Below are 23,960 nucleotides of genomic sequence, written 5' to 3' on the forward strand. Positions count from 1 at the left end.
AAAGCCAGCTCACAAGTTCAAGCCCGGTGTACAGAACCAGCTCACTGGTACCAACCCAGTGTACAGAACCAGCTCACTGGTTCCAGCCCGGTGTACAGAGCTAGCTCACTGGTTCCAGTCTGGTGTACAGAACCAGCTCAACGATACCAGCCAAGTGTACAGAACCAGCTCAACGGTATCAGCCTGGTGTACAGAACCAACTCAATGGTACCAGCCTGGTGCACAGAACCAGCTCAATGGTACCAGCCTGGTGTATAGAATCAGCTCACCGGTTCCAGGCCATTGTACAGAACCAGCTCACTGGTACCAGCCTGGTGTACAAAACCAGCTCACCAATTCATGCCTGGTGTACAGAACAAGCTCACCAGTAGCAACCCAGTGTACAGGACCAGCTCACTGGTACCAGCCCAGTGTACAGAGCTAGCTCCCTGGTACCAGCCCAGTGTACAGAATTATCCCACCAGTATCCGGCCTGGAGTACATATACCGGTACCAGCCTCAGAGCCCAGTACCAGCCAGTCTTCCACCAACCTCTATTTAGTATCTGGATTCCTTCCCTCAGCTTCGCCGTATTGCCTGTCATCACATGCGCAAGAACTTCATTCGACCTTCAAGCTTTCTGCCTACAGTGTCATTGTCAGCTCCAGGCACTGACCACAGTCCGGGAACACAAGCAGATTTTGATACCCCTGTGACACAGTCAAAGCCACCAACTATTGGTGAGTTTGATAAATTGATAAATAGTAAAACTACCCCTAGGATTAACGGATTGTGTGGAGGAAAAAGAAGAATATCCTGGGAAACCTGGAACACAGAGGAACTACACTAAACCTGTTTGTTTAGTATATACTGCACGAACCTCTTTATAAGAACAGGTAACCAATCAACTTCAGTAGTTTTACAAGCTGTGTGAAAAATGAGAGGAACTGATTGGGTGGTAATTTATCCTTCTCCAAGCTTTGATAAATTTACCATAAGGAGAGTTATGGTAGACTTACCATGGTTAACTCTTTTTCTGCGAGGTACACTGGGTTCCACAGGGAATTCATCGGGGTGCAGAGCAGGATCTTGGATCCAGAGGCACCATTAGGCAAAGCTTTGACTGTCCCAGGATGCATTGGGGCCTCCTCTACAATCCCGCCTCCAGGCACTGAGGGCTCAGTTTCGTTAACCAGTCCAATGCAGGAGCAGGTAAAATAGAAGGCAGACGTTAGTCACATAGAACCACAATCTCACGACAGAAGAGGGTACCAGCGGCTAATGCCATACAACCCAAATAAGCTAGGTGCATCAGGGTGGGCGCCCTGTGGAACCCAGTGTACCTTGCAGAAAGAGAGTTAACCATGGCAAGTCTACCATAACTCTCCTTTTCTGCAGCAGGGTACACTGTGTTCGACAGGGAATACATCAGGAATGTCCTAAAGCAGTTCCTAAAGAGAGGAGATGCGCCTTAGCGGGTAAGAGAACCCGGCATCCAAAGGAAGCATCCTGGGAGGCGGAAGTATCAATGGCATAGAACCTAAAGAATGTGTTCACTGAGGACCACGTAGCCGGCTTGCACAATTGTTCTGGGGAGCCGCCACGGCGGGCTGCCTAAGAAGGTCCAACAGACCGAGTAGAATGGGCTTTAACTGCAGCAGGAGCTGGGAGTCCAGCCTGCGCATAGGCTTGTGCAATCACCATTCTAATCCACCTGGCCAAAGTTTGCTTATTCGCAGGCCAGCCACGTTTGTGAAAACCAAACAGTACAAAAAGGGCATCTGACCTCCTGATGGAGGCAGTCCTCTCCATATAGATATGGAGAGCCCTAACCACATCCAAAGAATGTTCTTTGGGAGACAAATCTGAAGAGACAAAGGCCAGAACCACAATCTCTTGGTTAAGGTGAAAAGATGACACCACCTTAGGCAAATAACCTGGGCGAGTTCGTAGAACTGCCTGGTCCCGATGGAATATGAGAAAGGGTGGACGACAGGACAAAGCGCCTAAGTCCGACACCCGTCTTGCAGAGGCAATAACCAGCAAGAACAGGACCTTGGCTGTGAGCCATTTAAGGTCCACAGACTCAAGAGGTTCAAATCCCATGGAGCCACAGGAGGGATATAGGGAGGCTGAATTCGAACAATGCCCTGAATGAATGTCTGCACAACAGGTATCGAGGCAATTTTTCTCTGAAACCAAACCGACAAGGCAGATATAGGAACCTTGAGGGAGGCCAGATGAAGACCTAAGTCCAGGCCTCTTTGCAGAAAAGCAAGTATCCTGGAAGTTCTGAATCTATGGACATCGTAATTCTTCTCAGCACACCAAGTGAAGTAAGAATTCCAAACCCTATAATAAATCTGGGCAGGTGCCGGTTTGTGGGCTTTCAACATTGTTTGAATAACTGCCTCTGAAAATCCTCTGGTTCTCAGGAGTGATGCTTCAAGAGCCACGCCATCAAAGCCAGTCTGGTCAGGTCTGGGTAGAGACAAGAGCCCTGTACGAGGAGGTCTGGTCGTTGAGGAAGTAGAAGGGAATGCCCCATTGATAGACCCTGCAGGTCTGAGAACCAATGCCGCCTGGGCCACGCTGGAGCAACTAGAAGCAGCATTCCTCCTACCTGTTTGAACTTCCGTAGAATCCTGGGCAGGAGTGACACTGGAGGGAACACGTAAGGCAGCTGAAAGTTCCATGGAATTGCCAGTGCATCCACGAACGCTGCTTGAGGATCCCATGTCCTTGATCCGATGACCGGAACCTTGTGATTGTGTCGAGACGCCATGAGGTCTACGTCCGGTAGACCCCACCTGTCCACTAGGAGTTGAAAGACTTATGGATGAAGACTCCACTCTCCGGCGTGTACGTCCTGGCAACTGAGGGAGTCCGCTTCCCAGTTCAAGACACCCGGAATGAACACTGCAGCACTTGGCAGATGGCGTTATGCCCAACAAAGAATTTTTGAGTGCCGCCTTGATGGTTTATGTATGCCACTGTCGTGGCGTTTTCTGATCGTACCTGAACTGGTCCGTTCCGAACCAGAGGCAGGGCAAGTGATAATGCATTGAACAATGCCCTCAGCTCTAGGATGCAATGCCCTCAGCTCTAGGATGTTTATCGGGAGGAGTGATTCTTCCTTGGTCCACCGACCCTGAAAAAAGTGTTGCTCCAACACTGCTCCCCATCCCCTTAGACTGGCATCCGTCGTCAGGAGGACCCGTTCGGGAATCCAGAAGGGATGGTCCCTGCTCAATTGCTGGCCTGGAGCCACCAGGTCAGCGACAAACGAACCTCCAGAGTCAACAAGATCCTTTGGGATCTGATCCGATGAGGCAGGCCGTCCCACTTGGCAATAATTAATCGTTGCAGAGGTCGGGAATGAAATTGAGCGTACTCCACCATGTTGAACGTCGACACCATCAGGCCAAGTAGTTGCATCGCCGAGTGAATCGACACTCTGGGGTGACGTATGAAGTGTCTTATCTTGTCCTGGTTTTTCAGGATCTTGTCTGGAGACAGGAACAGTCTCTGACTGTGTGTGTCCAGGAGCGCCCCTAGGTGCACCATGCTCTGAGCTAGGACCAGCGAGGACGTCTTCCAGTTGATCAGCCATCCGTGGGCTTATAAGCAACTCACCGTCAATTCTAGATGACTGAGGAGGACATCGTGGAAATGCACCAGAATCAGCAGGTCATCCAAGTACGGCAGGATTCTGACTCCCTGGCGATGGAGGTGCACCGTCATCACGGCCATAACCTTGGTGAAGATCCGAGGAGCCGTGGCCAGTCCGAACTGCAGAGCCGGGAATTGGTAGTGACTGTCGCCAATAGCAAACCGCAGGAACTGCTGATGCGATATAGCAATAGGAATATGCAGATAAGCATCCTGTATATCCATGGATACCATGTAATCTCCAGGTTCCATCGCCAGCACAATAGAGCGCAATGTTTCCATACGAAACTTGGCGACCCTCACAAACTTGTTCAGTGACTTGAGGTTGAGAATAGACTGAAATGACCCATTGGGTTTCTGCACAAGAAACAGGGTCAAATAATAGCCTCTGCCATGCTGCAACTACCGGCACAACCTTTCCTGTACTCAGGAGAGAACCTACCACCATTTGCAGAGCCTGCGCCTTCAACGGATCTGAAGGGAGTACCGTAGTGCAGAACTGGTGAGGGGGACGTCTCTTGAAGTAGACAGCATACCTGTGAGAGACAACTTCCAGTACCCAAGTATCTGAAGTGGTCTTTAACAAGACCTGGGTGAACTGTAGAAGTCGGCCTTCCACCCAGGGGTCCCCCAGCGGGAGGCCCGTCCCGTCATGCAGCAGGCTTGTCTTGTTTTGAAACAGGCTGACAGGCTGCCCATGACTGTTTCGTCTTGGGAACACGAGACTGTCTGGGGTAAGACTGACCCTTGGCTTTCCCTTGAGGTCGAAAGGAACGAAAAGTGGTAATCTTTGCCTTCTGAGCAGAAGGATTAGTAGAAGGAAGAAAAGCAGTCTTAGCAGCTGCTAATTCAGACACTATTTTATTCAGGTCCTCTCCAAATAAAATGTCCTCAGTAAAGGGGAGTAGCTCCAAGGTCTTCTTGGAGTCCAAATCCACTTTCCACGACCTTAACCACAGTATGCGGCGAGCCAGGACAGACATGGATGACGCTTTGGCTGCCAGTACCCCCGCCTCAGAGGACGCCTCCTGAATGTAGTAGGCTGCGGTGCATATGTGAGAAAGGTATTGTCTATCCTTGTCTGAAATATCCTCGGGCAGCTCATCCTCTAACGCCTGAACCCACGCCTCAATACCCTTTGCGGCCCAAGAGGCAGCTATGGCGGGCCTATGGATGGCCCCTGCGAGGGAATATATAGACTTCAGGCATCCCTCCACATGCTTATCTGTCGGTTCCTTCAGTGGGTGACAGCAGTGACAGGCAAAGTAGATGACACCACAAGACGGGTGACGTGAGAATCCACCAGTGGTGGGTTTTCCCATTTGCTACATAACTCTGCAGGGAGAGGATAGCGAGCCAAAACCCATTTGGGGAGCGTGAATTTCTTACCTGGGGTAGACCAGGGTTCCTTCCTGATGTTCACAAGATTATCAGAATGGGGTAATACAGTTTTAACCACCTTCTGTTGTTTAAACATATCAGTTTTCTTGGCCACTGTAGTGGAATCCTCATCCTCAGTGATTTGAAGGATCTGCTTAATAGCATCCACCAGGCCAGGGACATCAACCTGTAAGGTAGAATCCTCATCAGTAAGACATGATTCAGAGTCTGACAGGACCGTATGCTCACCCTCCTCGTCAGATGAAACATCATACAGGTTAGTGGATTGTGAGGAGGAAGCAGCCCGCTTAGATGACCCAGGGACACGGGAGTGACCAGGAGTAGATTTCTATCTAACCAAAGACTGATTCAACTGTTGCAGCTGGGTAGACAAAGGGTCCGCCCAAGGCGGATTTACTATAGGAACAACTTGTGGTGGCAGTGACACCTGAGGTTCCATAGGGGGGGCTAAATGGTCCCCAGGAGGGTGGTGAACATAGCCCACGGTGGCTCCATTGTACTTACAGGAGCTGCAGGCTGACTGGGAGGTGCATGACATTTAGAACACAGCCCATCACACAATACTTCCCCCTCAGGTAAACTTCTGGAGCATGCCCTGCAAATTACAGGAGCTTCCAGAGTTTTACTGCCCTTATTGTTAGACATTGTAATAAAGCAAGAATCAAGCTATTAGTATGATGAAGCCAGACAGAGTACACAATTTATGGACAAAGCACGCAAACAGCGCCAGAATACACAAACTTGTGAACTAAGGTGGTTATTCTGAGTTGATCGCAGCCAGCAACTTTTTGCTGCTGCTGCAATCAACTAGTCCACGCCTATGGGGGAAGTGTATTTTAGCTTAGCAGTGCTGCGATTGCTTGTGCAGCCCTGCTAAGCAAAAAAAAATTCATGCAGAGCAAGACTAGCCCTGGACATACTTACCCTGTGCGACGATCTCAGCGATGCTGGGGCCGGCTTTGATGTCAGACATCCGCCCTCCGTTCTCCTGGACACGCTTGCATTTTCTTCACCACTCCCCGAAAATGGCAGGCAACGGTCTGGTGACGCCCAGGAACGCCTTCTTTCTCTCAGTCTTCTTGCGGTTGCCTCTGCGACCGCTTTCTTCGATGTCCGCGATGTAACCCGGCGACTACTGTCGCCGGGCAACGACGCGTGTGCGCAGTGCGGCCGCCGCGCATGCGCATTCCAGACCCGTTCACACCGCAGCGACAAACCGCTGCGTGCAAACGGGTCGGAATGACCCCCTAAATCCTGCTGTACGTGACTGTAACAAAGTAAAATATCCGTATAGCGATAAGTACTGTGTACACTATATTAGAGGATCCTGACGCACCTAGTCCCTTCGGGTGTAGAATATAGTGATACCTACCTTAGATGGGATACAGGGATGCAGTCAGTTTACCTCCAATCAAAATCCCGACGTTCAAAATCCCGACACCAATTGACCGATGGTCAAAATCCCGACAAGGTCAAAATCTCGACAGGGACAAAATAATGACATTTAAAATACCGACAAGGTCAAAATACAGACATGTAAAATGCCGACAGGTCAAAATACCGACATGAGTTTTTTCATGATTTTTTTTAATTGAAACCGACTTGTTCATTCTTTACCATCCCAGTGGACCTGGAGGGGGAATAAATAGTGTGCCGAGCGTAGCGAGGCACCGTGCCCGAAGCATGGTGAGCGCAGCGAGCCATGCGAGGGGACGCGGTACACTTTATATGGTGTCCATGTTGACTTATGTCAACATACACACACAAAAAACAAAAATGCATGTCGGTATTTTGACCTGTCGGCATTTTACATGTCGGTATTTTGACCTTCTCTGTATTTTAAATGTCGGTATTTTGTCCATGTCGGGATTTTGACCTTGTCGGGATTTTGACCATCGGTCAATTGGTGTCGGGATTTTGATTGGAGGGATTTCATACCGATCCCGGGATACACGAGAGTAAAACCATACAGCAGGTACCGGCACACACAGTCACAGGCAATGCAGAGATTATAAGCAGGTAGGAGGTATATATCAGAATATTCGTACAATATATTCTGTAATAGGTACACTCTTTCTTAAATAACGCTGTCTGTAAGAAGACATGTAGAATACTCAAGTGTCTGTAAAATCTCAGTGCTGTGGACAGGCGGCTTTGCAGGGGAGACCTTGCCCTGCAATCCCAGAGACCAGTAGCAGCTATGCTCAGAAGATGGCGCCCAACGTCTCTGTCAGGAACTGAGGGAGAGTGTGAGGCAGCTCCAGGGCGGGAAATCTGCAAGGAGATGGCGCCCTGAGCCAGGGCTGCAAGTCAAGCGCCGACTCCCCTATGCTGGACCTCACCGCCGGTACTACGGAGCCTTACCAATAGCGGCATTAGCACACTCGACCGGTACTCCTATGCCCTGGCGGATATAGTGGGGTCCCTGCTCGGTAACAGTGTCCACGCCAGCATCGCAGTCCGTCTCCCTAGACTGCGACAGGAACTTGATTTCGTGGCGGGTCCCGCCTGGAGGACCCTCTTACCTCCTCCCTTCGTAGCAGCCACACGAACCAGGAGAGCGTCTGCGACCGTATGCCTAAGCCGGAGTGTCTCCGCGGCATGTACCCGGGATCTGAGGCACGGGAGTATGTAACGCCGCTTGGGAGGCGACGAAGACGCAGCGCTGACATAACAGGTCCAGTGCAGCCCGCCTGTTAGGTGACCTGCTGCTTGCAGGCACCAATCGAAACTGAGTTCTGAGTGCCTTTAGGCGGGGTTATAGAGGAGGCCCCAATGCAACCTGGGACAGTTAAAGCTTTGCCTGATGGTGCCTCTGGATCCAAGATCCCGCTCTACACCCCGATGTATTCCCTGTGGAACACAGTGTACCCCGCTGCAGAAAGTATGTTAAGAGTATGCATTCTACATGGGTTCCATAAATTTGGTAAACATTCTTTAATGCCAATGTTAAAAAAAAAATGTAAGTAAATTAAGCTGTTAATATACATTTTGTGACAAGCATTTAGTCTTGACATTGCCTGCTTCACTCACAGTTTTGGCACAATTACTGGCATTCTATTGGAATGCTTTTTAAGTAAATAGAAGACATGAACAATTTAAATAAAACTGTCCCTTGGAATATTTATCTTAAACTTAAAAGTTTTGCTGGTTAATGCCACTTTGCAGATTACTGCGGGATGTAGATACGTTGGCGGTGGCGCGTAAATGTTGCTTGCAATACTGAATCCAGGATCACCAATCTCCACATGCTCTTTTTGTTAATAAACTCTATTTTGTCTTTTGCATAGATTGGATTGAGGCATCCCACCACAAAGAATTCAGTATGAACAAATTTTTCATTATGTGGGAAAGTTATGTTTCTTCTTTGCCTTCTTCGATTTGACATCAACTCCATTTTTGTTTAATAAACACAACATGGTAAAAGACTAGGCTGTGTATGGATGATTCCCCTATTGGCCTGGACAGTAAGACACTTTTTTAACCAATTATGGGGTCATTCCAAGTTGATCGCTAGCTGCCGTTGTTCGCTGCGTAGCGATCAGTGGAAAAAACGGCTAATCTGCACATGCACCGCAATGCGCACACGCGTCGTACGGGTACGAAGTCCATTGTGATTTTGCACTGGTTCGAGCAACGATTCCATTCGCACTGCCAAACGCAAGGAGATTGACAGAAAGTGTCAGTTGATGGTTTTCTGGGAGTGTTTGGAAAAACGCAGGCGTGGCCGTCCGTTTGCTGGGCGGGTATCTGACGTCATTACCGTGTCACTCGTCGCAGCAATCATCGCACAGGTTAAGTAACTACAGGGCTGGTCTTGTTTTGCACAAAATATGTTTGCAGGCGCTCTGCTGCACAGGCGTTCGCACTCCTGCAAAGCGAAAATACACTCCTCCGTGGGCGGCGACTAAAAACTGCTAGCGAGCGATCAACTCGGTATGTCCCCCTATATTTCCTTTTGTGTGAGTGGGGTCCCGCCTTCCGACCATTTAATTTTATATCTGTGTCCAATTTTGATGTATTTTACTATGTTTATGTTTAACTATGTGTATAATTATTTATGTACCGACTATTATATCAATGTTGTCAATGCTCCAATTAAATAAAAAAATAATAATTAAAAAAAAAAATATATATATATATTCACCGATACCCCGGCACTCTTGCTGCCCCGTAGGGATTACTCGCTCTTGTGCCATCCACTGAAGTAGAATCTCCTACAGACATCCATAAGAAATGAGGCGGCAGTCAGAGGCTTTGTAACTTGCAAAAAACGTGTATTACAATCGGTAACGTTTGAAGAAAGGGAGCACGTCCCCGAAACTTTACCGATTGTAATACACATTTTTTGCAAGTTACAAAGCCTCTGACTGCCGCCTCATTTCTTATATATATATATATATATATATATACATATACACTGCTCAAAAAAATAAAGGGAACACTAAAATAACACATCCTAGATCTGAATGAATGAAATATTCTTATTAAATACTTTGTTCTTTACATAGTTGTATGTGCTGACAACAAAATCACACAAAAATTATCAATGGAAATCAAATTTATTAACCCATGGAGGTCTGGATTTGGAGTCATCCTCAAAATTAAAGTGGAAAAACACACTACAGGCTGATCCAACTTTGATGTAATGTCCTTAAAACAAGTCAAAATGAGGCTCAGTAGTGTGTGTGGCCTCCACGTGCCTGTATGACCTCCCTACAATGCCTGGGCATGCTCCTGATGAGGTGGCGGATGGTCTCCTGAGGGATTTCCTCCCAGACCTGGACTAAAGCATCCGCCAACTCCTGGACAGTCTGTGGTGCAACGTGGCATTGGTGGTGGAGCGAGACATGATGTCCCAGATGTGCTCAGTTGGATTCAGGTCTGGGGAACGGGCGGGCCAGTCCATAGCATCAATGCCTTCGTCTTGCAGGAACTGCTGACACATTCCAGCCACATGAGGTCTAGCATTGTCTTGCATTAGGAGGAACCCAGGGCCAACCGCACCAGCATATGGTCTCACAAGGGGTCTGAGGATCTCATCTCGGTACCTAATGGCAGTAAGTATACCTCTGGCGAGCACATGGAGGTCTGTGCGGCCCCCCAAAGAAATGCCACCCCACACCATTACTGACCCACTGCCAAACCGGTCATGCTGGAGGATGTTGCAGGCAGCAGAAAGTTCTCCTTGGCGTCTCCAGACTCTGTCACATCTGTCATGTGCTCAATGAGAACATGCTTTCATCTGTGAAGAGCACAGGGCGCCAGTCGCGAATTTGCCAATGTTGGTGTTCTCTGGCAAATGCCAAACGTCCTGCACGGTGTTGGGCTGTAAGCACAACCCCCACCTGTGGGCGTCGGGCCCTCATACCACCCTCATGGAGTCTGTTTCTGATCGTTTGAGTAGACACATGCACATTTGTGGCTTGCTGGAGGTCATTTTGCAGGGCTCTGGCAGTGCTCCTCCTGTTCCTCCTTGCACAAAGGCGGAGGTAGCGGTCCTGCTGCTGGGTTGTTGCCCTCCTACGGCCTCCTTCACATCTCCTGATGTACTGGCTTGTCTCCTGGTAGCTCCTCCATGCTCTGGACACTACGCTGACAGACACAGCAAACCTTCTTGCCACAGCTCGCATTGATGTGCCATCCTGGATGAACTGCACTACCTAAGCCACTTGTGTGGGTTGTAGGGAGGTCATACAGGCACGTGGAGGCCACACACACTACTGAGCCTCATTTTGACTTGTTTTAAGGACATTACATCAAAGTTGGATCAGCCTGTAGTGTGTTTTTCCACATTAATTTTGAGGGTGACTCCAAATCCAGAGCTCCATGGGTTAATAAATTTGATTTCCATTGACAATTTTTGTGTGATTTTGTTGTCAGCACATTGAACTATGTAAAGAACAAAGTATTTAATAAGAATATTTCATTCATTCAGATCTAGGATGTGTTATTTTAGTGTTCCCTTTATTTTTTTGAGCAGTGTATATCTATATATCTATATATCTATATATATCTATATATCTATATATCTATATATATATATATATATATAATTGAAGCAGCACTCCCAATCATTTAAATCAGCTTGCTCCGGTGCCCTTCTAGGTCCCTTCAGCGAGATCCAAACCTTGTCTCTACCGATACATATGTTTAGAATTCCTTTACAGCCATGACCGTCAGTGTGTCTTTTTTTATTGTTATTTAGGTCACCATGGCAATGGGCGAGGTATGGTGACGCAATTGGTGGGTATCTTCATACCGGACCCGCACTGTGCAGTGGCTACACGTGGTGATGTAAGGTATTTAAGGAGCATTTTTATTGTCTTGTATTTATCCTGATGACGAATGAATAAAAATTCAAAACATTGATATCATACCTGATTTTGGCTGCTACATATATCCGAGTGCTGCCTCAATACTCTCTCTCTCTCTCTCTCTCTCTCTCTCTCTCTCTATATATATATATATAAAGATTTTTGTTGGCTTTACTAGTGTACTTTTACTCAAGCCACACTAGTGGCGCAGCAAGTGCATTGCACTGGGGCCTGCAGTCTCCGACACTAAAAGCAGTCTGTGCTGCAGGCTGTAGCAACAAAGGGATGCAGTCCGGCAGGAGGTGTAGGTGGCTGGATGCCCAGCTCGCCCTTTTCTTCCCAAGTCCCCGGCACTTACTTCCTGTCTCTGCCAGTAAGTGACTGTCTGTTCTCTTGCTCCCAGTTCCGGGGACCTGACGTCACAATCCCCCAAGCATGAAAACTAAAGATGGCGCAATCCTCCACAATCTGCAAATCAACCATGGGCCCAAGTAAGTAAATTGTAATATTTAAGTCACCCACTGCCTGTCACCCTCTGTCAGTTACCTACTGCCTTTTCCTGTCATACTCTGCCTTTCCCTGTTACTTTTTGACCGTTACCCACTGCCTCTATCACCCACCACTCCCTCTGCCTCTCTTTGCCACCCTCTGCCCATCACCTCTCCCTGTCACCCACCGCCTCTCCCTGTCACTCTCTGCCCATCACCCAGTTTTTTCTCCATAACCCTCTGCTTCTATTTGTCATCCTTTGCCTCTCCCTGTCACGTTTTGCCTGTTACACACTGCTTCTGTTCATCACCCACTACCTTTGCAGTCACCCTCTGCCTCTCCATGTCACTCTCTGTCCATCACAACTGCCCGTCACCCTCTGACTCTATATGTCATCCTCTGCCTCTCCCCATCACCCTCTACCTCTCCCTATCACTCTCTGCCAATTATTCACTGCCTCTCCCTGTTGCCCTCTGCCGGTCACCCACTGACTCTTCCAATCACCCTGTGCCCATCATCCATTGCCTCTCCCTGTCTCTCACTGCCACTCTGCCTTTCCATGTCACCTTTGGCCTGTTACCCACTGCCTCTCCCAGTCATCTACTGCCCCTACCGATCACTCTGCCATCACCACTGCCTCTGTCTGTCACCCTCTGCCTCTCATCATCACCCTCTGCCCATCACCCACTGCATCCCTCCATCATCTTCTGCCCGTTACCACTACCTAAGCCTGACACCCTATGCCCGTCATCGACTGCTTCGGTTATTCTGCCTCTGCCTCTCCCTGACACCCTCTGCCCATCACCCACTGCCTTTTCCCATCATCCTCTTTCTCTCCCTGACACTCTCACTATCTACTTCTCCCTGTCATCCACTGCCTCTCCCGATCGCCTTCTGCCTCTGCCCAAAACCTTTTGACTCTCCCTGTCACACTCTGCCTCTGTCCTTCAACCTCTGTCTTTCTCTGTCACTCTCTGCCCATCACCCACTGCGTCAGCCTCTCCCTGTCACCTACTTCCTCTGCCCATCACCCTCTCCTCCCGGTCAAATGATCTCTCTTACTGTCACCCACTCCTGCTTCTTGTCACTCTCTGCCACCCACTACCATGTGGAATATTAACTTGGGGTGAGGTGGACAAAGGGGGCCTAAAGCGAGTTCTGCCACTGAACCACACAGTAAACACATAGCTGTTGTCATCTCAGTTATAGTAGTGGTTTATAATCGCCACAAAATGTATTTACTGTACATGTACATTCCACACTGCAGATGTACAATTATGTTGGAAAACTTGATTTGCACATTTTAAGCTTTTGCACAATGATTATGCTTATCAGTAGTATAGTGCACAGGGCCTAAATTATGTTTACACGCAAATATAATTGCAATGTTAGCAAGTGCAGCTGCCACCCAGAAATGAAAAGAAACGCCCACCAGACTCATCGCAAGCTCAATTGCAAATGTGTACCATACATAATTACAGAGCACATTGTAGCTAAGGGTTGGTCTATGGCTATGTAGACTGGCTACAGCAGTAGCGACTCAGACACCATGTTTTCTGATAATCACTCCATTGCGTGAACATCCGTTGTGTAAAAACATGAATTAGACCTATAGTACTGTGTACTTCAGGGATATTTTGGTTATATGGTAACCTGGTTCTGGCACTGCTAAAAGCCTGGACAAAATAAAAGATTTTGCCTACACTTTGAAAAAGGGTGTTTTTGGAAACCATGGTGTGCTTGCCATAGAATGCTCTATTGGAATGGAAATTATACTCATACAAGGTATTTTTTTTAAAACAAAGGTTGAGACAATACAGTAGTCGAGTAAAGTATGTAACTTAATTTCTTTAAGTTAAGGATCCCTTTAATCCTCTAACCAAAAGAAAGATAATGGATGATTATTATATTATTACATTAAAGAAATTACTTGAATAATTATGAATGCTTTCTATGGTGTCCAGTCTCTCTTGAAGTAAGTTTCTCTTTGGGAAAATGTGACTTTCATTTCTGTTTTCTGGTGTGTGTCAAAGCTGGTTGTATTGCATTAGAAGGACACACTGCCATACAACGTTTTCTAAGGACCAGAAGGAGCTAAGGGACCAGATTTATGTTTGAATTAAGAACTATATAAATGGACCATGAGAAAACTAAAGGAAAACGCTTAAAAACACTTTCTACAAGACTATTACATGGTTTTCAATGTAACAATATGCAATGCATGTCACTTAATTTTTCTATTAACTCTACAGTTTCCAGTGTTTGCAATTTGCAGTTTGTAACACTGCCACAGTATAAGTATGTCATGATTCACAATTTACACTGTAACTTCATTTGCAACTTAACTCTTAAAAAATAACCCCACCCATCTTCCATATATACTGCACACCAAGGGCGCAGCTACCGTAGGTGCAAGCAGTGCAGCTGCTATGGGGCCCAGAGCTGAGATGGGCACACCTTCCCTGTCAAAGTTACATGTGTTATATACATTTTTCTCCATTGGGTGGTACATACTATAGGGATCCTTTCAAACTTTTTCCTCGGGCCCTGCAGTAGAACTAGGTATGCCCCTGACTTGCCTATTGTAGTGTGGTATAAAATGAACTGGAGGGCATTTTATTGTTATATAATATGATCAGGGGCACTGTAGTGAGGCACAATATGAACGGGGAGCACTATATATCATAATGTGAATTGGGAGTATTGTGTGGCATAATGTGTATTGGCAGCTCTGAAACTAAAAGAAACTAGGGCACTACTATGGGGCATAATAATATCAAATAAGGCTCTACTATGGTTCTGAAAATGAACCAGGGCACTATTATAGGGCATAAAATTAACAACTGATTGTCAGAATACCGATGACGGGTTCCCGGCCCCCAGAATACCGGCAGCGGGGTGAGCACTAGAAAGCTCCTAATGGGGTCACTGCGCTCGCCGCACTGCCGGCTCAGTGGCTCGCTGCACTCACCATAGGTTCTATTCCCACTCTATGGGTGTCGTGGACACCCACAAGTGGAAATAGCCCTGGTGCAGCTGTCGGCATTCTCGGCGGTTGTGATCCCGGCATTGGTATTCTGACCGCCGGGATATTAACTACATCCCACAGATAAGTGTCTCTCTAAAAGCATTGGGACGGGGGCCCCTTCAATATGTTGCTATGGGGCCTACAAAGTTATAGCTACGCCAGTGCTGCACACATTAAAAAAAAAATCTTTACGGCTCCACTGCTCAGCAGATATAATACAGGAAATGTATGTCTAAAGCTTGGCTCTTTAAACAGGCACTTTTGAGAGCTAACAAAAATGCATTCCCCTAGCAACTGTACTGGCCTATTTTGCAATTTTGATCATATCTTTCCAAAATATGTCCATATGGTTCAATTAACTTTGAAACACTATACTTAATGTATCTGTTCAGCCCATTTGTGAGTATTATCCTTCTGCAGGATCAAAATCTTGTGATCAAAGTGAAAGTAAAGAATTATACTTATAAGAAAAGTTTTTTCGATAAAGAAAAATGTTATAATGACTAGACAGATCTTATTCTACTTAAGTGATTTTAACACCCAATGTTTGTTTTCAGCATGCACAATGATTACCTGTTAAGGAAAAATATAGTGCTCAATGTATGTATTTTGTATTAAGATGCCTTTTATTGTTTATCTAAAGATTACTAATAAATATTCATTGGGACTTGTTTATAAATGTGCATAACCCCCCTTACAACTGCAAGTGGATATATGTGCAAATGCACCTATTCCTGCTGCACTGTAGGCTTCCTCTTGCCTTCAAACTTGGCAAACAGAAAAATAATAATAAGTTGTTCTCCAAAATATATTACACAAGACAGCAATATGTATGGTAACACTAGGAACAACAGTTTCTATTTATTAAACATAAAGAAAGAAAGAAAGAAAGAAATAAAAAACACCAGTGTGTATGCCATATTAAGGCGATTCCTGTTATTTGCACACAGTATTTTCTACCTCACAAATTAGCTTGATATTTAGGAGGTGTCAGTAGTCAGCAATTCTACTATACTTTCATTTGCATACCCTTTGGCACTTCTAGCCATGTAATATTTTAGGAGTAACATAGGCTTGTGATCAGGGCTGGTGCTAGGGTGTTTGGTGCCCCTCTGCAAACAATACATTTGTGCCCTCCCTCCCATATGTAATAAAGGGACAGTATGCGCCTTCAGTTTGCACCGTAAAAAAGGGTGTGGTCTTACATGGAAGGGGCGTGGCCACACAACAGTACCCCCAATTCAAATCACATCACACAGTAGCACAAACTTATTCACATTACACCGCCTACAGCGCCCCCGATTCATATCACACCACATAGTAGTGTCCCTTATTCACGTTACACACAGCAGTGGACCTTATTCATGTTACATCACAAAGCAGTTTCTCTTAGTCACGTTACGCAGTAGTACCCCTTATACACAATCCCCAAAGCAGTGTCTATTTATATATATATATATATATATATATATATAATGTCATCATTAGTAGTGCCGCTTACACTTAACGCCCACAGTAGTAGTGCCACACATAATACCCACAGTAGTAATGCCCCTAAACACATAACATCCACCGTAGTAGTGCCACACATAATGCCTACAGTAGTAGTGCCCCTTACACATATGTCCGCAGGAGGGGAGGGGACAGAGGGGGGAGTGCAGTACTTACACAGGAGATCATCGCTGGGTGGACTGGTGACTGAAGAGCCCCTTCAAGTTGCCATTATACATGTGCAGGCAGCGGGAAGGAGAGAAGAGGGAGAGAGGTAGCTGACACTGGAAGAGTCATACTTCATGCTGCTGGCTCCGCTGCCTGTTATACAGTTTCATAGGAGAAGCAGCAGCCGGCAGCAACAGCAGAGCGGAGAGAGCTCCTCTCCAGCCCAGCCCCTCCCTGCTTTGCATAAACTGCTGAGTGGGCTGTGCCGGCCGTGCCTGTGATACGGCAAAGGTATGCACAGACTAATTTTCTGGGAGCAGTTTCAGACACCATGAGCCAAATGTAATAGAGTGAGAGTTTCAGAAAGTGAGTGATTTGGTAAGGTTTTTCAGTTGTTTTTAAAGTGGCAATCATTTACACTGCAAAACCAGGTTGATCGTGCTGTGTAAATGATTGCCACTTTAAAAAAAAACCTGCAAAACCTTACCAAATCGCTCACTTTTTGAAACTCTCACTCTATTACATTTGGCCTCAGGGGTTAGATTTACAGTACCACAGCTTCTAAAGCAGCCCAATGGAGATATTACCCATTTCTGCTGCGGGGTACACTGGGCTCCACAAGGATTGGACAATGGGGTGTAGAATAGGATCTTGATCCGAGGCACCAACAGGCTCAAAGCTTTGACTGTTCTCAGAATGCACAGCGCCGCCTCCTATATCACCCCGCCTCCCAGCACAGGAGCTCAGTTTTGTAAGTTGGTGCTGCAGTAAGCAGGCACTTAACAGAGGGGCTGCTCCAAGCAGCCCTGAGAAAAGCTTTTTATGAAGCAAAAAGTGAAGACTTCAAGGGCAGCAGCGGTGGTAAATGTCTTGTGACATTCACTGCTGCAGCTCCAGCTCTCCCCAGCGGCGCTGTACACTCCCGAGCCCTGGTTGCCGGGTACCTACAGCGGAGGCTCTGGTTTTCTTCATGTTAGACACACACGGCTGTAGCTCTCCAGGATCGCGTGGCCGCGCTTCGGGAGGTGATTAGTGGGTCCCGCTTGTGGGAGCCGGTCTTTATCGCGATCTGGTGCGGTCAGTGGGAGCCGGGCTGCGCGCTCTGGCGGTGGACACTGTGGCAGTACAGGCGATCCCACTAGATCACCAGGGCATGGGCGCAGGTCAGGTTCTCTCTCTAAACCAATTCTTATATCGCCCAGAGTACCCGGTGGTTTGCCAGCAGAGGGGATAAGGCTTAGACCTGAAACCCCTCTCCCAGCCCCAGGGCGCCATTTCTAGCAAGTGTTCCCACCCTGGAGCTGCATATCTGTCTTTTCCTCACTCCCTGTCAGTGTCTGCGGCGCCATTATCCCTCAGCTCACTGTTCCTGGGACTGCTTGGGCAAATCCTCCTATGTAAAGCCGCCTGGTTGTCAGCGCTGTGCCTTTACATGACACTTAAGTATTCTACCTGCCTTTTTAGACAGTGATAGTTAAGAAAGAGTGCATTTAGTCAGGGTTTTATAGTACAATTACCCTGTGATATACATCAAGTTCTTACTGTGTACTGTTATATCTATTATTATATAGCTGTGTAAGCTAGTCCAGTGCAGTATTATTGTCAGTAATAACCTCTGCATTGTACAAACTATGACTTTCTGTGTGTGCATTTGATAGCTGAGTGGTGTCCATTTCGTGTCTTTCACTCAACCTGCTATCCCTATATTCCATAACCTGAGGGGGCTTGGTGCGTCAGGTGTTATCTAATATAGGATTTTCACAAAGATATACTGTATTCCGTATTTTTCTATGTGATCTAGTCACCATATCTCTCCTTTAGTGCTGACTACACTGCGCAGGGGTTTGGGTTTAGAGGTATAGTGCTGCTGATAATTGTACTGTGTTAACCTCATACTGCAAGTTATATCATGTCTGCTTCTGAGGGTAATGGTTCTGGGGCTGAACACACTGCCGGTGTTGCTGAAGCCACAGGGCCATATGAGGAGAATATAGCAGCTGTGGGCTCTGGTTTTGAGGGCTCCTTGCCCCCCAGTGGGTCTGTGGCAACGGAGGCACATACTGACCCACCGTGGGCCGCTTTTTCCACGCTTCTGCATACGCTAGTTCATAAACTAACTCCCCCTATGGGACCCCCAATGCCGGTACAACCGTATGTGGTCCCTGCAGCTAACCCGCCGTGGGCGGACGATTTATCTGCGCAATTAAAGAAGTTGAACCAGTCCTTGACTACTAAAAAGTCTGACCAACGCTCGCCTAAGTCCAAGCGGTCCTTTAAGCGAGCGCTTATCTCCTCACAATCCACTGCTGTCACTGACACCTCGTCTGGTGAAGATGGCACATATACTGACCCCTCAGGTTCTGACTCAGATACGGCTGATGGGGAGGGTAGTTCACATCTGGAGGTTCCTGATCTTTTGGAGGCTATTAAGTTAATTCTGCAGATTACGGATGATCCCGAGCCATCCGTCCCTCCTAAGAAACCAGATAGGTTCAAGTGTCAGAAGGTGGTTAAACAAGTTTTACCTCACTCTGATCAGGAACCCTGGGGAAACCCGGGTACGAAGTTTGCGCCTCAAAAGAAGATGCTGGCTCGCTATCCCCTCGCGCCAGAGCTGTCTAAAAATTGGGAAACGCCTCCTCCAGTGGACTCACATGTGGCTAGGATGGTGGTTTCCTCAGCTCTACCTGTCACTACCGTCACGTCTCTAAAAGAGCCTACGGATAAACGTGTGGAGGGTTGTCTGAAAGCGATTTACACCCTCACGGGTGCTGCACAAAGGCCCACTATTGCAGCTACATGGGCTGCAGAGGCTATTGAAGCATGGGCCTTGGAGTTAGAAGCTGAAATCTCTTCTGACCATGCTAGACAATGCTTGCCATATATTGTCACAGCTACTCAATATATTAAAGAGGCGGCTTCTGATGTCGGTATCCTAGCAGCCAAGGCCTCTACTACGTCGGTCTTGGCTCGCCGGATATTGTGGCTGAGATCCTGGTCTGTGGATCAGGACTCTAGAAAAACCCTGGAGGTACTCCCTTTCAAGGGAGATATTCTGTTTGGGGAGGACTTAAATAAGATAGTGGCTGACTTGGCTACTGCCAAAACTGCCTGTCTGCCTAATACCGCTCCTTATGTATCGAAGGCTAAAGGTATGTCCTTTCGCCCCTTTCGTCCTTCAGGTAAAGCAAAAGGTCAGGCGTACAACAAGCAGGCCCGCACTTCCAAACCTGGTAAGCCGAAGCCCAAAAGAGCCTGGGCTGCCCGTCAGCCAGCTGCCAAGACCGATAAGCCTGCCGCATGACGGGGCGGCCTCCCCCTGGGGGATCCCAGGGTGGGGGGCCGGCTTCTAGGGTATACCCAGGAATGGTTGAAGACCACTTCAGATGCCTGGGTACGGGAAGTCATCACTTGAGGTTACGCCATAGCCTTCAAATACCGACCCCCTAATCGATTTTGCCAGACAGACGTCCCTTTGGACCAGACAAAAGCAAAAACTCTACACTCGGTGGTACAGACCCTCCTGGCTACAGTAGTCGTAGTACAGGTGCCTCTTGCTCAGAGGGGCCGGGGTACTATTCTCTGCTGTTTCTAGTCCCGAAACCGAATGGGTCCTCCCGGCCCATTCTCAACCTCAAGGCATTGAACAGGTTTGTGAAGATTTCCAAGTTCTGTATGGAAACCCTTCGCTCTATAGTTCTGGCCTTGGAACCTGGGGACTACATGGTCTCCCTGGACATACAGGATGCTTACCTGCATATTCCTATAGCAGTGTCACATCAACAAAACCTGAGGTTCGCTATTGGCAACCTCCATTACCAGTTTCGGGGCGTTACCTTTTGGTTTAACAACGGCTCCGCGAGTCTTCACCAAAGTCATGGCGGTGATGACGGTGGTACTCAGCCGTCAAGGGGTCAGGATACTGCCGTATCTGGACGACTTGTTAATCCTGGTAAATTCCCCAGATCTTCTCCTACGTCATCTGGATATGACGGTCCGGTTTCTACAAGCCCACAGGTGGCTCATCAACTGGAAGAAATCCTCCCTGAGAGCTCAGAGCATGGTGCACCTGGGAGCGTTGATGGACACTTACAACCAGAGGTTGTTCTTGTCTCAGAAGAAAGTCCTGAAGCTTCAGGACAGGATTCGTTGCTTCCTTTCTCATCCGCAAGTGTCGATACATTAGGCAATGCAGGTGCTGGGCCTAATGGTATCAGCATTCGACATGGTGGAGTATGCTCAATTCCATTCTTGCCCCCTCCAGAGGCTGATTCTAGCCAAGTGGGACGGCCTGCTTCACCGGACCAGATCTCAAATGATCTCATTGACTCCGGAGGTCCGTCTGTCGCTACACTGGTGGCTCCGGGACCAACAATTGTGCAGGGGTCGTCCCTTCTGGATATCCAACTGGGTCCTGTTGACGACAGATGCCAGTCTAAGAGGTTGGGGCGCGGTGTTGGAGCAACACTCCCTTCAGGGTCGGTGGACCAAGGAGGAATCTCTCCTCTCGATCAACATTCTGGAATTGCGGGCGGTCTTCAATGCGTTGAACCTGGCCCAGCAGTTAATTCAGAACCGTCCTGTTCAAGTACAGTCAGACAACGCCACCACAGTGGCTTACATAAATCATCAAGGCGGCACTCGAAGCCGTTTGGCAATGAAGGAAGTCTCACGGATTCTACGTTGGGCGGAACGCCATCTACCGGCCATATCGGCAATATTCATTCCAGAAGTCCTGAATTGGGAAGCGGACTTTCTCAGTCGTCAGGACATGCATACCGGCGAGTGGGGCCTCCATCCAGAAGTGTTTCAACTCCTAGTGGAAAGGTGGGGCCTTCCAGACGTAGATCTGATGGTGTCTCGACACAATCACAAGGTTCCGGTCTTCGGAGCAAGGACAAGGGATCCTCAAGCATCATTCATGGATGCGCTGGCAGTACCGTGGAGGTTTCGGCTGCCGTACGTGTTCCCTCCGGTGTCACTCCTGCCCAGGGTAATTCGGAAGTTCAAGCAAGAAAAAGGAATTCTGCTTCTCATAGCTCCAGCGTGGCCCAGACGGCACTGGTTCTCAGACCTGCAAGGCCTATCGTCAGAGCATCCAATTCTACTTCCACAATGCCCAGACCTCCTCGTTCAGGGCCCCAGGACCTAGCCCGGCTGTCTTTGACGGCGTGGCTCTTGAAGCTTCCGTCTTGAGGACTAAGGGTTTTTCTGAAGAGGTCATAAAAACTATGTTGCGGGCCCGGAAACCGGCTTCTGCTCGGATTTACCATAGGGTCTGGCATTCCTACTTTGTTTGGTGCGCATCTAACAATTATGACGCTTCCAAGTTTAGTACAGCCAAGCTTTTGGCTTTTCTGCAGCAAGGCCTAGAGTTGGGCCTGCGTCTGGCCTCCCTAAAGGTTTATATTTCTGCCTTGTCGGCGTGGTTTCAGAGAAAAATTGCGACTTTGCCTGATGTTCATACCTTCACTCAGGGTGTGTTGCGTATCCAACCTCCCTATGTCCCGCCTGTGGCTCCTTGGGACTTGTCGGTAGTTTTGGAGGCGTTGCAGGAGCCTCCGTTTGAACCCCTTGGTTCAGCTGACCTTAAGTGGCTTTCCCTTAAGGTGGTGTTCTTGCTGGCTATTGCCTCTGCTAGAAGAGTGTCGGATCTGGGTGCCTTGTCTTGTAGTTCCCCATATCTGATGTTTCACCGTGATCGGGCGGTTCTTAGGACTCGTCCCGGATATTTACCTAAGGTGGTTTCTTCGTTTCACCTTAATCAGGAGATTGTGGTTCCAGCCTTTGTCTCTCCTGATTTGTCTACCAAAGAGAGGTCTTTGGATGTGGTACGGGCTCTCCGTATCTATGTGAAGAGAACTGCTTCTTTCCGAAAATCTGATTCTCGTTTTGTTTGGATTTCACAAACATGGCTGGCCTGCTCACAAGCAGACCCTGGCCAGATGGATTAGAATGGTGATTGCACATGCTTATGTGAAGGCTGGTCTGTCAGCTCCTGTTCACATTACGGCCCATTTTACTCGGTCTGTTGGACCTTCTTGGGCGGCCCAACGTGGTGCGACCCTTGATCAATTGTGCAAGGCGGCTACGTGGTCCTCCGGGAACACGTTCATAAGGTTCTATGCCTTCGATACTGCCGCTTCCCAGGATGCTTCCTTTGGACGCCGGGTTCTTGTGCCCGCTACAGTGCGTCCCATCCCATAAGGAACTGCTTTAGGACATCTCCATTGTCCAATCCTTGTGGAGCCCAGTGTACCCCGCAGTAGAAAACGAGTTTTATGGTAAGAACTTACCTTTGTTAAAACTCTTTCTGCGAGGTACACTGGGCTCCACAAGGCGCCCACCCTGACGCACTTAGCTTCTTTGGGTTGGTATGGCATTAGCCGCTGACACTTCTCTTGTCGTGAGAGTGTGGTGTATGTGGCTACTAACTATTGTCGTCTCTTTTCCTGCTACTGCATTGGGCTGGTTAACTAAAAACTGAGCTCCTGTGCTGGGAGGCGGGGTGATATAGGAGGCGGCGCTGTGCATTCTGGGAACAGTCAAAGCTTTGAGCCTGTTGGTGCCTCGGATCAAGATCCTATTCTACACCCCATTGTCCAATCCTTGTGGAGCCCAGTGTACCTCGCAGAAAGAGTTTTAACAAAGGTAAGTTCTTACCATAAAACTCGTTTTTCTATAATGCAATAATAAAATGATATCTAAAATATGATTGATTGCTACGGGCAACACCTCCACTTTTCACGTTTAGAAGATTTACTTAATCTAACCCAAGGTAGTGAGCATGCACATATTGTACGGATGTATTATGCAGAAAACATGGTACACTAACGCAAAGAATAATGCACATTCACAAATTATTTTTATTGACAATGAGGTATAGGTGTGAAGATGATATGTATCCTCCTTTTTACCAGAATATATGAATTTCAATACAGCTATTCCATAGTGGCTCAAAATTATGTAATTACACAATACCAGGGTGGTCATTCCGAGTTGTTCGCTCGCAAGCTGCTTTTAGCAGATTTACTCACGCTAAGCCGCCGCCTACTGGGAGTGAATCTTAACATCATAAAATTGCGAACGACGTATTCGCAATATTGCGATTACACCTCTCTTAGCAGTTTCTGAGTAGCTCCAGACTTACTCGGCATCTGCGATCAGTTCAGTGCTTGTCGTTCCTGGTTTGACGTCACAAACACACCCAGCGTTCGCCCAGACACTCCTCCGTTTCTCCAGCCACTCCCGCGTTTTTCCCAGAAACGGTAGCGTTTTTTCCCACACGTCCATAAAACGGCCAGTTTCCGCCCAGTAACACCCACTTCCTGTCAATCACACAACGATCACCAGAACGATGAAAAAGCCTTGAGTAAAATTCCTAACTGCATAGCAAATTTACTTGGCGCAGTCGC

The 23,960-nt window shown here is 47.7% G+C and overlaps 1 protein-coding gene and 1 long non-coding RNA gene across 5 annotated transcripts in view; one reads left to right on the top strand and one right to left on the bottom strand.

The window, feature by feature from the left end:
* LOC134894349 (uncharacterized) overlaps positions 1-11,857 on the top strand; it is a 35,324-nt gene extending 23,467 nt beyond the window's left edge. The window contains exons 2-3 of the long non-coding RNA XR_010171779.1: positions 11,261-11,354; positions 11,773-11,857. This is a non-coding gene — a long non-coding RNA (uncharacterized LOC134894349). The remainder of the gene's footprint in view (positions 1-11,260; positions 11,355-11,772) is intronic.
* The window catches only part of AOPEP (aminopeptidase O (putative)), a 1,013,974-nt gene that overhangs the window by 155,364 nt on the left and 834,650 nt on the right, over positions 1-23,960 (bottom strand). The window lies entirely within an intron of this gene.

The sequence above is a fragment of the Pseudophryne corroboree genome, chromosome 1 (assembly GCF_028390025.1).
Source record: "Pseudophryne corroboree isolate aPseCor3 chromosome 1, aPseCor3.hap2, whole genome shotgun sequence".
NCBI lineage: Eukaryota > Metazoa > Chordata > Amphibia > Anura > Myobatrachidae > Pseudophryne > Pseudophryne corroboree.